The sequence below is a fragment of the Macaca fascicularis genome, chromosome 4 (assembly GCF_037993035.2).
Source record: "Macaca fascicularis isolate 582-1 chromosome 4, T2T-MFA8v1.1".
Taxonomy (NCBI): Eukaryota; Metazoa; Chordata; class Mammalia; order Primates; family Cercopithecidae; genus Macaca; species Macaca fascicularis.
The window spans coordinates 81521054-81537840 of NC_088378.1; positions in this window are offsets into that span (position 1 = coordinate 81521054).

Here is a 16787-nt window from a genome sequence, read left to right on the forward strand (position 1 = left end):
ACTATTTGGAAACGATATTAAGGCACCTATACATTATACCTGAAAGTATATTAAAAATAAGACAGAAGAATGATTTTGAAAAAGCATCAGATTAAAACAAAGATAGGAAAAATTATAATTTCAGATGGATATTATATGGAAAAATACTTGAAGAAATATTGTTTGAACAATTTCAAAGTTGATTAAAAACATTAGCATTGGCATTTAGTAAGTTCAGCAATCACTAAGCAGGATAAATCAAGAAAACCATATCTAGGTAGAGTAGTCATAATAGTCCTAAAACAAGAATAAAGAAAAGTATATTAAAAGATACAGATAAAAAACACATTACACACAGGAGAATGTGTATAGAAACAAGGAGCTGGGAAGACAAATAAATGATACAATTGAAGTCTAAAAGAAAATACTTTCAACCTAATATTCTTTAGCCACCAAAAATATATTTTAAAAATTAAGACAAGATGAAGACAACACCAAATCACTGAAATTTGAGATAATTATATCACCATAATCTATAGGAACTGCATGCCAGATTTTGCAAATGCTAATGCAAAGTTTTTCAGGAAGAAGGAAATTATATCAATGGTGATTTGCATCAATAGTAAAGAAATAAGATAAAACAAGTATCAACATTTGAATATATAAATACATATTAGCTTTTATATTATTCAATTACTTAAATTTCCATAAGCCTTGTAAAGCAAAAATTATCATATGATATTGTGAGTTTACAAATATTTTGAATTAAAACAAAGGAAATAATAGTACAAGCAAAGAGAGTATGCAAGTAGAATTACATGGTTTTAAGTTTCTTAAATGTGAAATGGGTTGTATTAATTCAAGATGGAATGTGATAATTACGAATGCACATTTTAATCCCTTTAACAACACGACCACCATCGAGAGTTACAGATAAAAAGCCAATAGAAGAGACAGTGGAATATTAAAAGTTTCTCATTTCCTAAATGAGGTTAAGGTGCTAGATTTAAACATAGACCATCAGAAATTACATTAAAATGAACAAAAACATACTAATTAAGAAACTGAGACTGTCAAAATGGAAAGAGTGGAGAGATGTCATTTCAAAATGATAAAAGGGTTAATCCCTAAAATGTGCATGCACTTAATTACAAAGTTATAAAAAATGTATAAAGCAGTGATTGACATAACTAAATGAGAAATTAAAAAACACAGGCAGAATTAGAGATTTAGATATTCTTCTCTCAGTAATGATATTACAAGTAGACAAAATATGAATAAAAAAATGTTAGTTTTCTATTGTTGCTGTAAAAAATTACCACAAACTTAGTGGCTTAAAAAACACAGGTTTATTACTTGTCAACTCTGACAGTCAGAAGTCCAAAGTAAGCCTTATGGAAGACAAAATCAAAGTGTGAGAAGAACTGCAGTCTTTTTGGAGAAACCAACAGAGAATTCATTCATTGTCTTTTCTAGGTTCTAGAGGTTGTCAGCATTTCTGGGCTCACAGCCACATCACTCCAACTACCATTACATACATATTGTAATATCACCTTCTCTGACTTTCCTACCTCCTTCTTGTGAACCCTTCTAATTGCCTACCTGGATAATCTAGAATAATCAACAGCCTTAACTTAATCACACCTGCAAAATCGCTTTGCCACATAAATTAACATATTCACAGGTTCTGGGGATCAGGACATGGAAATCTTTAGGGCATCATTATTTATCTGACTAAATATACAGTATAGTTTAATACTGTTTTCAATGAATATGCAAATAGATATTTATAGAAAATTGTATTTTGCAACTTCAAAACATATATTATTTCAGTGTTCATGGAACATTTATCAAGATAGACCATATTCTAGGCCACAAAATAAGTCTTCATAAGTATCAAAGGTTTGAAATTATTTAGAATATGTTTTCTAACTACAAGTAAAATGATTAGAAATATATAAAAACAATGCATTTAGAAAATTCTCAAATATTTCAAAATTAAGCTACTCACTTCTAAATAACTCATAAGTAAATGGAGAAAACACAAAGGCAATTAGAAAATATTTCACCAGAATGATAATGAAAAGACAAAATACAAAATGTATGAAACACAGCCAAAGTAAGCTTTACAGAGAATATAAAAGCTTCACCTACAATGAAGAAGATCTAAAACTAATGTTCTAAATGTCTAACTTAGTAACCATAGAAAGTAAAGAGCAAATAAAACCCCAAAGTAAAGACAATAAAAAATATATTAGAATAAAAATTAAAGAGAAAATAAATCAGAAAATTAACAGTCAAAAATGGATTCTTTGAAAAGAGTAATGAAATCAGAAACTCCCAATAGACCAATTTTTTAAAAGAGAAAATGCAAATTAACAATATCAGGAATAATAAAATGGCCATCATTATGGATTCCACACTTATTAAAAGGAAAACAGGAAACATGTGTCTTAGTCCATAAAGCTAAGCCCATTCCTTTTATAACAAAATGACAGAGACTAGCTTCTTGTTAAACAACATAAATTTATTTCTCCAGTTCTGAGAAGTTGGACATTCCAAGATCAAAGTGCTGGTAGATTAGCTCTTGGAAATCACCCACTTTCTAGTTCATGGATGGCTTTCTTTTTGCTCTGTCCTCATATGGTAGAAGAGGCAATCAAGTTCTTTTTGGCCTCCCTTAAAAGGGCACTAATGCCATTCATGATAGGTCCTCTTTCATGACCTAATCACCTGGCAAAGGCCTTCTCTCCTAGTACCATTACATTTGGAGCGAGAATTTCAACATAGGAATTTTGAGGGATCACAAAAAATAAGACCATTACTATTAGGAAATTCTTTATGTAAAAATTTCTACAATTTAGATAAAGTAGACAAATATCTTGAAATTACAACCTACAAAAATTAATGAAGAGAAAATAGAAAATGTCAATAGACCTTACGTGCATTAAAAATAAATTTGTAATTTAAAACCATTTCAAGAAGAATATTCCAAGACCAGAAGGATTAAATGATAAATGATATCAAATGCTTAAGGAAAATACTGGCAATAAAGGTGAAAGAAATCTTCCCAATTTGCTTTTATGAAGTCAGCAAAACCTGATAAAATAATCCAACAAAGATATCAGAAATAAAAATTATTGTCCAATATTGTTTGTGACATAAAAGAAAAATCCTCAATGAAATATCAGCAAATAAGAATGCATCTATTATATGTAGAAATGATAATAGATTACTAGAGAGTGTGATTTATCCCTAAGATGTAAGGTTATTTCAACATCTGAAAATCATTCAACAATATTAGGAGAATAAAGAAGAAAACCCACAGGATCATCTCAATAGGTACAGAAAAGGAATTTGACAAAATTCAACAAGAATTTACAATAAAAATTATTAGCAAATTCAGAAGAGAAATTCTCAAATTCAATGATGGTTGTCTATTAAAATCATCTACAGCTAACTTACAAACAATAGTGAGACAATGAACATGTTTTTCTTGAGACCAGAAAAAAGTCAAGAACGTATACTTTTATGACTTCTATTCAAGACTGCAGTGGAATTTCCAGCTAGACAATATGGCATCAGGAAGAAACAAAAGTCAGAAATTTTACAAAAGGCTGTGTAAAAATCTACTTATTCACATATTCAACTCTATATAATTTTTGAAGCAAAGCCACACTCCGTAGTGTAGAAGGGTGCCATCGATGTAGGCAACCAAAGGAGATGCAGTTTAAGTTGGAAAATAATGGAAAAAGAGTCTATTGAATTGCTGGTTATTATAGAAACACAAATTACCAAATACATACAAACATACACAATTTAAATAATCCTAAATATTTACAAAAATAAAAATCACTAGAACTAATAAGTCAATTTATCAATGTTTCATTATAAAATATCTGTATTTTAAAACAATAGCATTTTACTTTTACTAAAGGAAAAAATAAGTAAAAAAAATGAACTCTTTGCAATAGCATTAAAATTTATGAAATACTTAGGAACATAATATATAAAAAAGTATATATAGAAATCTATAAAGCAGAAAGAAATTTAAAATAACCTATATAAGTGGAGAGACCAGTTCATTATTTGGAAGATTCAATGTTAACAAGAAGTCCATTCTTCCAATTCAGTCTTTAGATTTAATGCCTTCCTAATCAAGTTCAAGGAGGGTTTTTTACAGTAATTTCTTAGTGAAGCCACAATTTACATGATAAAACAAAGGACTTATAGTAGCAAAATAATCTCAAAGCAGAAAGGCAAAATTGGAAGACATTCTATCTAATTTCAACTGTTACCATAAAACTAGAGAAATCAAGACAGTGTAGTATTGCGGTAAAAAATGACACATTGACTAATGAAAGAGAACAGAATCCGGAAATGGACCCACATATATACAGTGTATTTTGGATGATGGCACTAGGATATTCAATGAGAAAAGTATAGTGATTTCAACAAGTGTTAATGGAACAACTGGATATCATTATGAAAAAAATATTCAAACTTAATCTCTATCTCACACCACATTAAAATTATTACTTTGAAATAATATATAAAAATAGCTTCCTAATGCAAAGACACTGAGACAAGAATGAGTTTTACATGTTTGAAATGCAGGAGAAGCCCAGTCTGATTCAAGGGTAAAGAGTACAGAGAGAGTAGATTATGTAGAATAGGCAAGGAAGGACCAGGTCATGTAAGGTTTTAAGATACACACTCAGAAGATTCATTTTGTTACATGTATAATTGGTAGCCACAAGTATGATTTTAGCAGGGAAGTGATATGATCTGGTTTATGTTTTACAGAGCTCACTCTTGCTCTGTGGAAGGTGGACTGCAAAGGAACATAAATAGGGGCAGGGAGACCAACGAGAAGGTTATCAGATGCCCTGAAGAGAGAGAATGACATTTGGATTGGGATTTTGATAATGAAAATGGGTAGAAGTGGTTAGGTCAATGACATATGCTGATGGAAAAGTTTTTTAAAAAGTTGACAGTGGGTTAGAAATGGGACATATAAAATGAGAAATATCAGAACTGACTCATAAAGGAAAATATCAGAGGAAAGCTGATTTGTTGGGGACATCTGATCATTCATTTCATTTTGGTTATAGAATAGGTGTAATTACCTGTAGGCATTTAAGCCTAGGGTCAAGTGAGAGTACTGATCTGGAAATATACAATCAAGAATGATGAGTGCCTAAACCTTATCTGAAATTTAAGACAGGAACATTGGAGATGGAAAAATAATAAATAAAGCTAGGAAGAAATAAATAATTAGGATAAAAACTGACTAAGGCTCAAGAATATAGTGTTTAAAAAAATGGAATGGCCATTTTTTTTTCAAATTTGCATAGAAGTTGGTTGAATAAATCCCTGGTTTCAGAAAGATACAGAACACTTTAATTAACTTCAGAAACAGATATTCAAATGTTATGGGGGTGTAGGAGCTGATGAAGAGACATTTTGGCAAGCAATTTGGAGCAGAGCAGCAAAACAAATTTAAGAGAATCTTTTCTGTTGAATGAAGAATGTTAACATTTGTTTCATATGAAATATAACTTCAATAATTGTTTTAGAGTCTTGACATAATCGAAAGAGTGATTAGGGAAAATATATTAGGTGACTATATATATGGTGGATGGAGGAACTGATGTGGAATCAGAAGTGGAAGTATAAATCAAATAGATATTATGAAAGAAGGGATACTAGAACAAGGTACTTAAATTGTCTGAAAGAAAATAATCATAGAAGGCTTTGACTTCTTGAAAGACTAGAGATTTTTGAAATAACATATATAGGAAAATAAGTTAAATAACTCTCAGATATGTTTTATTTCTCATGAAAGAAGATGCAAGTGATCATGTGCAACAAGGACTAGGAAATGCTGCACTGAATCTAAAGAAAAAGATGAGGAATTGGAATGCAGAGATTAAAAGTCAATTCATAGAATTGATCACTTGAGCCATATAAGTAAAGAAAAATGCCCAGTTTAAAGAAAATAAACTACAGAATATTGAAAACCACTCACTGTGGAGTGTGAGTAACTAGAAAAGTCAATAATAAAGTCAGAGATGCAGCAACAGCGTCACAGTAAGAGAAACATTTTAGCTTCTTAGGTAATACTTCATGTACCAGTTCCGTGACCCTGAAAAAATATTAACTTTCCTACATTTTACAAGAACTAATAACAACTTCATATGGCTAAAAATTACATTAGATATACTTAGAAAGCACCAAGTACAATTCCTAGTAAAAAGCAAGCACTGAATACTTAAATATAATAACAAAAATGTGAATTTAAGTTATAATAACAAAAGTTGTCAGAATATTTAGTCATAGATTTATAATGGTTAACACTTACTATATTTGAGGTGGATAGTGTCTAATGATGGCCACTATCAACTCCTTCCCTCATAGTATGATATGCCACCAATTAAAGACCAAAGATGTGATCTTCTCTCCCTCCTCTTAAATTTAGCCGATCTTAAATACTTGATTAAATATTAACAAGTGGCAAAAGTGACCAGTACTCTGAGATTTCTCAGGCTAGATCATAAGAATACTTGTACGTTCTACATGAATCTCTTGGAAACTTACTTTTAGGTCACTTCATCTGAGGACCTAAATGCCATGTTTTGAGAGTTATACCTACGTAGGGAGATTAAATACAGGTACAATGCTTAGCCTCAACAGCTGCAGCAACAAGCAGCCATACAGTAAGCAATTTTTAACAATCAGTCAATTCTTCAGACATCTTCAGTCCCATCTTACTTCTGAACTACACCTGCATGAAGAACTCAGTGACAATCACCTTGCCAGTCTTACCACAAGGAACTGAGAGATAATCATTTATATTGTCTTAAGCTACTAAAACTTGGAATGATTTTTTCCACAGCAAAATGGTAACTGATTAAGTGTTAACACTCATAGCAGAAAGCAAAAACCAAACCAAAACAAAAAAAAAACTACACATCGCTAATCAGTTTCAGTGCATATCATAAAACTTCCCTTCATTCTTAGGCTTCGGGAGATTTTCCTGCTTTCAAATTTTCCTTTCCTTGGATACTTCTAAGCTCATAATTTCCACATTGCTATTCTGTTGAAGATTTCTTGTTCTTCTCTGCTTTACCAAAATCTGTACTTCTTACTTTTTTTCCCCCAAGCAGCACATTATATACAAGATAATGTCTCATAAATGAAGATAAAATGAAATACTTAAAAGGAAATAAAAAGTATGTTTCTGGTTTTGTATTACCATGCTAAATTTCAGTTAGAAAAAGGTATATCATAACTAAATATGACATACATATTTATTTTATATAGTTTGTTATATATTAAGTTCTGATTAGGAACATAAGTTCTATTATCTTATTGTTTCTACAGTAAAATATATTTCAACCTAAAGAACTTGACTCACCTTAAATCATTAAAATAAAAACATTTTATAGCTCTAAACAACTGCATAAAAACCTAAGTTTTATTATTTTATTTAAAGTTCTATCTCCACAACACTACCCTCATAATTTTAGAACCTTTGAAACATTCATTTTAATCTTTGGCTGCATTGATAACTTTTTTAAGTTAATGTAATCATATGCTTTCAAAAATATTTAAGTATTGATTATTACTTAAGATAACTTGAAAGTACGATTCTATGTAATATGAGACAACTTTTGTTGAAAAAATATTTTTATCTATTTTCAAAAATGTAGAAAGCCCTTTTAAAAGCAGGATCACTAAAGTATGTTTACATTTATTTAATGACAACATTCTGATCAGCTTGGTTTTTTTTTTCCTTTTTCATACTCCTTTAATTTTTGCAGTTTTCTTTAGATTGTGCCACCACCTGGTCTAGCTGTTTCTTTGTGAGTTTCCTAATAGGCTCTCTGTTTGAATTCTATGGTGTTATTCCAAGGATTGCTGCCTTCTTTTTGAAGTATGTGGCTCACATTTCACACAGATCCTTTAGGATGATTTCCTTGAATAGTGGGAAGTTTTTGACATGCGGGTTTACTGGAGTCCCTTGGCTTTAAACTTGGCTCAGAGCAGATGGTACTGCTAGAGAGAGCAACAACACAGCTTTGGGCTTGAAAATGTTAGTGTACACACGATGTTTTTTCCCCTCAGGACTTGTATGATTGATGGGACTTTGGAACTAAAAACTGAGAAAATAGATCCTTCACAATTGGCTATTTGCTAGCAAAAAAAAAAAAAAGAAAAAAGAAAGAAAAAAAAAATATTGGAAAGGTCTCCAAGAAGAATAGGACATGATTCATTGTTTCAGTGTCAACTAACAGTCCGCTGCCATCTAGAGTGGCTTGCTTCTAAAAATAGCTTTAAAATTGCTGAGTTTAAGGGAGCCTATAATAATAAATGTAGGGAAAATGAAATAGTTATTTGGACCTAAAATGCCTTTTAGCATTTCTATCATACAGAATGGAAACTAAACTGCACTTAAACTTCTGCTCCAAAAATAAGAATAAAGGAAAGAAAAGAGGCATAAAGTTTAAGTGCTGTGTTTTGAAATTAAAGTGCACCTAAAGGAAAGGTTAAAATAAGCAATTGAGAGTAAATAATTAGAAGCAATACCGTTATTCTGAGGACTGGTGTGTTTGTGTGTGTGTGTATATATACATATTTACACACATGAATGATGGCTATGAGGAGAAAGAGAGAGAAAAGAGAGATGAGAGATTCAGGTAAATTCTTCCTTATAGTGTATAATATTTTCCCATAAATCATGGAAATTGAAGTATTTAAGCAGGACAAATAAAGGTTATGCAGGTAATTATACAGAACGAGAAAATGGAGATAACATTAGAATTAAAGTAGATTTTTTGCTTTCAGCAATGTTATTGCTAAGAAAATAATATAAACATGTGTTTCTTAATTAATTTATTTAGTAATTCGTTTTAGCTAGTGAAGTGGCTACATACTTCTTATCACAGATTGGGTCAGAAAATTACTTTGAAATGCATAATACTATTACACAGGTTGAGAGAGATCTTTAGTTATCTTAATACAGGGCAAAGTGACACTGTGTAAAAGAACTCTTCCCTTCAAAAAAAAATTATACAGATTTGTTAAGATTCTAAGGCATCAAGGACTGGGTTAAAATGATAGACCAGGGAGATTCCATTGAAAATCCAATAACAGGGAAGTAATATAGTGTGGGATGGTGACCACTATCAACACAAAAGCCAAAATTTGTGGGGTTGTGGGGTGGTATAAGTACAATTGTGGCCAATGCTGAAAGCTCCTTTGCACCCAGCAAGTCTTTTCACTCTCTTTTTTAGTAATTACTCCATACTAAGTGTTCTATGGTCATTAGTCCCTGAAATCTTCACAGCAACCATAGGAATTGTTTGTTATTATTCCAACTTTATAGATGAGACAACTAAGGTTTAGCTATGTGAAGTATCTTGCCCCATAAAAACAGTTATTAAGTAAAATTACAACCAAGGAAAACAGATGTAAAAGTCATAATTCCTTACATATACAAAGATTTCATGCAGTGCTAATCAATGAATGTAGAGATCTTTATATTATTTACTACTATATTCCCAGTGTCTACAATAGTACTAACAGATACAGCACAAATACGTGGAATGAAGAGTGAAATAAGCATTTTTAAAGATAGCATTTTGAATTATAGAACAAGGATACTAAATTATTATATAAATTTAATAATATATATTCATTAAAATGTGATGTAAAAAATTAGAAAGTACAAAATACATACTTTTATAGCATTGCAAATTCTCAGTGATTTCATAATATGTAAAAAATAAGGTTACAAAGCAACATTACACATTAAAATAAACTAAAGCTTCTTTTAACAAATTATTGTAGCCTCCCAAAATTCATCTCAGATATATTCTTCCCCAGGAAGGAATTTATTTATTTTCCATGAAGGTAGGATGATCTTTTCTAGATAACTGGAAACACCACATACACACAAAAAGATCTGCCTTTCTTAAGCAGTAGTTATTTATTATTTAGTTTTGAAATTATTTCACATTTTGGCATTTTGATAATAGCAATTTATCAGTAGCTAGCTATAACCAAATATATGTTATGTCTAAATTAGATCACTTTGAGAAGATGAATGGAGAATGTGTGGCTTGTATCTTAGAATAAGCAAAGTTTAGGTTTATGTAAAATTGTTTGCATTTATGAAACAATGAAATGGCAATTAAGTGTGCTAGGAGGTACAGTTTAATTTCAAAAAATTTTAGCAAAAGGACAATCACAGGAGAACCCCAATGAAGAGTGGCTTTGAAATAAATGTAAGGTACAGAAAGATAAGATGAGCAAAACAGTGCAGGCCAGGAAGTCAGCTAAAATAACAATTATTTTTTAAATATAGGCAATGAAGAATATTTTATGGGGGAGACAGTGAAGAAATCAGCCAGGATGGATATAGAGACATTGAAATGACTTTGAGATCTATAATAAATAGATGCCAAAATTTGTATTTTCTACCAATATCCAGGTAACACAGTCCATTTGTTTGCACAATGTTATTTTTTTTTTTAACTCCTTGCTAATTCTTCATTTCATCTAAAGCTACATGAACACTTCGGCTTTTCCTACTCTTTACCAACTAGTTCATATGGCTTCACTTTAAAACAAAAATAAGAGAATTTCATGGATTAGATATTTATGGCATTGCTCTTGATTTTGAGTTTCAGTTTTTAAATTACAGAAGAATGTCAGAGCTAGTGATTTTTGGAAAGAGGTATTGATGCAATTATACAGGAATTATTCTGCTAACATAAGTAGAATAATCTGGTATGTTCTTTTCTCTAAAGATACTCTGATTGATATGAGAATGCCATGGAATATTGACAAAGAGAAAAAAAAATTTCTGCCAAATTTTCAAGCTATTTAAACATGAAATCTGTTCCATAATTTTGCCTACAATCTCTTTCAATAAAAATGTTATTGTCTCAGGATAAATGTTTAATACCTGAAGTGTTCTTTGGTCTCAAAGTGTCAAAATGTTAACAGTATAATTAGGTATTACTGATTTTTTTCTATCAGCAGAGCTGAGAACCACTGATATAAAATTTCCATATACTAAAAATATATTTTCTCTCATAACTTTAAAAATGTCCTCATTTTTCTTGATTAAGCACTGAAACTTTGACTTTTAATTCTTCTTTTTTGAATTCTGATTATTCAAGATAAATTATTCACACTTCAGGCAACTCACTGTATTTCTGTGGCATATCAGAAAAGTTCTTTTTCTTAGTCAGTTTATTTTAGGAATTCTATAAATATGTCCAAACTGCAATACAATGTGCTCATGAGTTAGTATGTTTATACATTTGTATAACGATTACTACAATCAACATACAGAAGATTACCATCATCCCATGTCCACAGTGTTTCCTTATAACCCTGCCCAGTCCATTCCACCTACACTCATCATAACCCTAAACTTCATTTATCATGATGATGCTATTCATCCTTAATAGATTTTCAAATAAATGGATTCTTACATTTTGGACTCTTTTGTGTCTGGAGTCCTTCACTCAAGATAATGCTGTTGAGGTTCATCCATGTTATTGCATGTCATCAATAGTCCATTTCTTTTTTATTTCTGAGCACTATTTCATTTATGATCATACTGTTATTTGTTTATCAATTCGACAGATATACATATATATATATATATGTATTGTTTCCAGTTTGGGATTCTTATAAGTAAAGCTGCTTTGAACATTCATGTTCAAATACTTGTATGGACAAAGGTTTTTGTTTTTTAAAATATCTAAATTGGAGTGGCTGGGTCTCTTGGTAAGTATATGTTTAGCTTTATAAGAAAGTGCAAAAATACTTTCCAAAATGTTTGAATATTTTTACAATCCCACCAGTAATGTACAAGAGTTCCAGTTGCTCCACAATCTTGCCAGAATTTGGGTTTTGCCAGTCATTTATTTTAGTCTTTCTGTGTATAGTGACTTTCCTCTTTAAAAAATTATTTGTATAAATTTAATGGGGTATAAGTGTAATTTTGTTACATGGATATATTGAGAGTGGTGAAGTCAGGGCTTTTAGTGTATCTGTCACTGGAATAATGTACATTGTACCCAGTAATTAATTTCTCTTCATCCACCCCCTTCTACCCCCACACTTTTGAACCCCTATTTTCTGTCATTCCAACTCTCCCTAATTTTGATTATTTAGTCTTTGAAATGTGAAAGGAAATAAATTTTAGAATGACTTGAGATTTATTTGGCAGTATTGATAAAAATGCAAATTATAAAAATTATTGATCTAAACATTCTTCTAATAATAGATAATATAAAAACTAGTATAAGTGCATAAGTGTGTATTAGAATGTTTACTTGAATGATAATAATTATAAGTAATTAAAATGTCAATTAAAAAGATATATATAATAAAAATAAGATTATACTCTACTAATAAATAATATACACTATAGACACTAAAAATGTGCAAAAATCTGTATTAAGATAGATGTATAATAAATTGTCATGGAAAGAAACAAATTACAGAAATATGTGTATGTATGTAGATATACATACATATCTGTATATGTGTATAGGTATATGTATATGTTTGTGGAGACAAAAAGACAAGTAGTTATATTTGATAATGTTGAGTTTTAAATGTTGTTTTGCCAGCTGTTTGAAATAGAAAAATTCATCAACATTACTAACCCTCAATTGTGTTTAATGTTTTGTTTCATTTTTAATTATCTTTGAATTGTATTGAATCTTTGAATTCAATTTTTGTATAAATGAACTGAACTTTTACCAAATAAATAGGTGTGAAACATTTTTCCTGGTATATAAAATTTGAAAAATCAAATATTAGTCCTTTTTCAAAATATTTTTTGCAATGTCATATTTTACCAATAAGCTTATAATTAATATAACATGTTTCTAATTATTTCAATTAAAAAAACTGACAAAATATATGTAAGTCACAATTATTACCCCAATAAGGAATTTTCCATAATATATCTATGATAATTTTTGATTCAATGTTTTAATCAAAATATGTAGATATTGCATTTGTACTTCTGTTTGCAGTATTGTTTTGAATTGTTTCTTCAAAATTATTTTGTAACAATTTATGAGAGAAAAAAATAAAAGCAACTAATCAAAATACACCTAAGCAATATTACAACTGAATATGAGAGATATTCTCAATTCTGATAATAATGAAGTAATTTGCATTAAAGTAAGTCTCCTATTAAAAAATATAAACTAAGAACACAACTTCAAAAATACACACACAAGCATACTTCTTTGAAGGTACTGAATAGCAAAATGATGCAGGTGGAAACTAGAGAAACACAACCCTTGAAGGAATGGAATGGAATTTAGTGAAAGCCACATACATTTTATTCTGAGAGATCTCACCATACAACACTGTGCATGTTGCCTGGAATTTAAAAATTTATGGAGATAGCTTTTATCAATGGGGTTGAAATGTTTAAAGGTTGTAGTATGAGACTATCAAAGGAGATAAAAATTGAATAGGAAAATTATAGAGAGAAACAGGCCAAAAAGGAGATCACAAAATCTGCACATAAATTGCCATTAAATTCTTGATTCACAAAGGAGAATGTATGGGGAACATATGTATGGGGAACACTTTAAATGTCCAGTTGACGGCTGGAAATTTGAAAACTTGAGCAGATATTTTCAGCTTGTGTCTACCACAAAGAATACAGAGTTTGGAACTTGAGTCCCACCCATATAGAAGAATTTTAAAAACATCTCATACCTTCCAAGTAAAACCCCACAATTGACGTGCTTTATGAGTAAAACTATATGTAGAGACTGAAAATTTAAATTGAGGAGTGAAAGCAAAACTTAAAGATGCTTCCCTATAAAAAACATCAACCCAAACCTACAAGTTTAGTGGAGTCAGCCAGTAGTAACTGTCTGGCACAACAAAACCAACGCTCTTCAGAGGAAGAAAACCAAATCCAGAGTTTTCATAGCATAATGTTGACGGTACCTAGTATGAAGTAAAATATTGCCAATTTATGTTTTCCTTTTGTTTCATTTCCTTCTGTTTCTTTCTCTTCTTTTCCCTTCACAAAAAACAGTTGGTCAAAAACTTATTAGGTGAAGCCAAGTAAACAAAACATCCACATTTTGGAAAGTGGGGAAGGAAGATTCACAGTTATATAGAGCAAATATGGGAGGCTGGTAAGGATGAGGAACAAGTCAATGTAGGAAGGCTTCCTGGAATGAAGCGTCAGAGTTTAGCATAAGCAAGGCTTCCATGTGGTAGGGAAAGGCTGACACAGGTTTTTAAGTCCAGATATGATGAGAATGATCATGTGGAAAGATGATCTGAGGTTCCTACAAAAAGGCAACCTGGTGTACTTTATGCTAATCCAAATGGGGTAAGAACAACATCCACCCATGGAGGCAAACAATGAGAGTATGAGAATTATAAACTGTGGACAGATAACCTGCTCTGATGAAGAAGACTTCTCCAGAAGAAGATATTTGCTATGGAGAGTTGGGACGCAAATGGTATAAATAAGGCTTCCAGATGAGGGTGCAACCTGTCAGAGTATGGAGGGAGTATATAGGGTGGACTAGCCTGTTGGCAAGTGTTGAAATCTGAATTGAGAGATTGAGAAGGACTTCATCACGATGTAGTCAGTGAGCATGGGTTTTGGAATCTAAGCAGCGTGAGGAGGCAACTATATTAGTCTTCTAAGGCTGTCGTAACAAAACACCACAGAACAGGTTAAGCAACACAACTTTTGTTTCTCACAGTTTGGGAATCTCAAAGTCCAACACCAAGGTTGAAACTAGTCCACCTCAGGCGTCAGCAACAAAACAAAATAAGGTTTCAGCTGGTTTCTCCCTGAGACCCCTCTCCTTAGCTTGCAGGTGGCCACGTTCTCTCTGCATTTTCGCATTGCCTACTCTTTGTACACAAATGACTCTTATGCCCCTCTCTATTCTTGCAAGGATATCAGTCCTAATGGATTAAGACCCTACTCTTATGACCTCATGTAACCCTACATACCTCCTTAAAGATGTTAACAACATATATAGTCACATTGAGGGTCAGGGCCTCAACTTACAGATTTTAGAGGGGGACACAACTCATTCCATTAGGATGTAGATACAAGAAATGATGACTGTATCAAGGAAAAGAGGCCACCCAATGGAATAAATATGGTAGTACAGTGTTAGATCCTAAGTAAGGTATGGAGAACATTCATATTGATAAAAGTGAGGTGGGATTGTAGCAGTAATAAGAAGTTCGTTACTTTCTGCGAGGTTGAATAAACAAATTAAATATAGTAGAATAATAAGAGTCAGGTATATCACTGCCAAATAATTATATTATAAGTAGAAAAAAGGAGAAAACTGGAATAAATATTGGGATGCTGAATTAGGATTAGAGGTATTGGTATTAATTTATAATTTGTACATACATGTTGTGCATATGTATACATAGACTTGCAAATATAGAAGCACAAGTACATGTTTGTACATGCACATATACATATATGTATTTCATGTTGATCCTTGAACAATGCAGGAGTTGGGGCACCAATCCCTGTTCCATGAAAAATTTGCATATAACTTTTGACTCTCCAACAATCTAAGTACTAACAGCTTACTGTTGACTAGAAACCTTAACAATAACAGAAATAGTCATTTAACACATATTTTGTATGTTATGTGTATTATATATTACATCTTACAATAAAGGAAGCTGGGAAAAAGAAAATGTTATTAAGAAACTCATAAGGAAGAGAATGTATCTTTACTATTCATTAAGTAGAAAGGGAACATCATTAAGCTTGTCATTGTTTTTGCCTTCATTTTGAGTGGTCTGGAGAAGGAGAAAAAAGAGAAGAGCTTGGTCTTGCTGTCTCAAGGTTGGCAGAGGCAGAAAAGGAAGAGAAAGGTGGAAGGTGAGGCAGGAAAGGCAAGTACACTGAGTTTTATAGAAAAATATATCCATATAAGTGGACCCTTACAGTTAAATCCTCTGTTGTTCACAGGTTAACTGCACACACACACACACACACATATATATACACATACACACACACACACATATATGTAACAGTTATTTATGTCTGAGAGCCTGATGCAGTGACACTATAGCAGATATGTTTTATTAAACATAAATCTTCAGTTTAAAAATATATAAATCATTGAGTAAATGGATAATTCCAGGGCTGGGACATGGAATGTGTAAGATGAACTAGAAAATAAAGAATTGCTCAAAGATTGATAGAGCTACGTCACAAGGAACAGAAGTTAGCTTGAGGTGGCCCTCAGATCTTACAGTTTGAGCATTCAAATAAATAATGACAGTAACAGATTATATTTCATTGAGTGAAATAAGAAAACCATTAATCCACATAAATTAAAATCATATGACACCCGGAAGGATGCAAAGAGAGCACAGTGTATCCCTGCATTGCTATTCCTTCAATGATGCACAACTTGAATTTAATCTGAGAAAATATAAGATAAATTCAATTTGAGAATATTCCACAAAGAAACTGGATTCAAAAGTGTCAACATTATAAGTCTTTTGGAGGACTGTTATAAATTGTAGAATCTGGAGAAGTGTGACAACTAAATGTAACGCACGAGCCCAAACAAAATCTTTTTGCTAGAGGTACATTGAAATGGTTGACATAACTTGAATGGGGTCTCCATGTTGGGTGCTAGTATTGCTATATTGTGAAAGTCAGGTTAATTTCCTGAGTTTTATGTTTGTATTATAATTATACAGGATAATGTCATTGTTGACAGAGAATATCCACT